Below are 1508 nucleotides of genomic sequence, written 5' to 3'. Positions count from 1 at the left end.
ACTCCCACATCTCCTTAGTTGACTGTGGTTCTTTGTGTGGTAGAGGCCTCTTGTGCTTCTATGCACCCACTTCACATCTCCATTGGTGTTGGTTGTTCCTGTTCACCTTCTATTTGGCAGTCACACTGATGAGACTTTGTATACTCTAAAATTAGTGCAATTTTCTACTGGATGATTATATGTGTGGATTTGATGTGATATGTATACCATGTCTTTAAGCACCCGATGCCTTGACATTCCAAATGATGAATCATATTCTTGAAACATGAAATTTATACATTCTCCCTTGACTTTATTTATTTATATTTTATTTATTTGTTTATTTATCATAGCAGCAGGAAAAGCAACTGACACAGATGTTAGTTAGTTACCTGCTAATAACCTTCCAGGCACTCCAGAATGTCATCTTGGCACCCTGGACTCAAAACACATTCTTATGAACAAAATTCAGTGTCTAAAATATTCATGATTTTGTTTAGTTTTATAAACTATTCATTGTGAGATTGTAGTTCACTTTTTTTTCAATATATAAGTGCCCAACAAGCTGAAATTGAACTTGTAATCAGGATCTTTTTTTCTGGAGCTAGGAAACTGAGGTCTCACTTGCCAGTCTTCTGCCCAGTTCCCTTCTCAGACACATAGATGGCATCTAAAACATTCTGATATCTTTGTTTTTAATTGTTGCGGCTCCTCAAATCAGAGCCACTGAATTTGAAACAAGTTCAATATCATTTCCTTCAAGGATTAACTTATCCTTCTGGGCTTGAGAGATAGAACAAGCAACACCTGTTCTCATTTGAACCCTGCAGATGTATTTTTCACTCAAGAAATTTCAGATTTCAAGAAAGACACTTTCTCCTGAATAACAATGTTGATAGGGAAGTGAGCAAACACAGTTCTCATCTTGTAATGGAAGCCCAGTGTGACACCCTTAATCATGTTTTGAACATGACTGCAGATGGTTCTGACTGTGGCCATTTCCTTTCTATTACCCCCACCATTTGTCAAATTGAAGCCTTTTCTTATTCTTTCCAAGGTGCAGTTCTACATTGATGTGCTTGAAGTTCCTCCGCAGAGTTCCTTCGGGGCTCTTTACAATGATGGTGCACCCATTCAGAGAGATGTGGACATTTTCTGGAATGTCAACAGTCTGATTGCTGAGAATGGTCTTCATTATCACAGTAGATATAGTTTAATTTTAATGCTCATATTAAGTCCCATTAATATTCAACTGGCTTCTAATTCAGAGAGGATTTTTCTTTGTTTATTTATTTCTTTTCTTGCTTCTGCATGTTATATACTTAACTAAAATGAAAAACATGATAAAATTAAGAAGTAATTGAATATCCTTAGTACTACTATTATAATTTTACTTGTTCTATTAACATGATAATGGCTAAGTATCTTACTTGGAAGTGTTGGTAATTATGTTATGCTTAATAAAACAAAAAATACTAATAACTTTACAACTGATAACTAAATTGAAAATTTCCAGTTAGATCTTATGT

At 34.8% G+C, this 1508-nt stretch overlaps 1 pseudogene across 1 annotated transcript; it reads right to left on the bottom strand.

Moving 5' to 3' along the window:
* Positions 1 to 691: 691 nt before the first annotated feature.
* On the bottom strand, positions 692 to 1174 carry LOC308429902 (large ribosomal subunit protein uL6-like; annotated as a pseudogene). Its single transcript has one exon. The product of its transcript is annotated as a large ribosomal subunit protein uL6-like (transcript).
* Positions 1175 to 1508: the final 334 nt, after the last annotated feature.

Source organism: Micromys minutus (assembly GCF_963924665.1).
Source record: "Micromys minutus genome assembly, chromosome: 14".
Taxonomy (NCBI): domain Eukaryota; kingdom Metazoa; phylum Chordata; class Mammalia; order Rodentia; family Muridae; genus Micromys; species Micromys minutus.
This window is presented reverse-complemented; position numbering and strand designations above follow the sequence as displayed.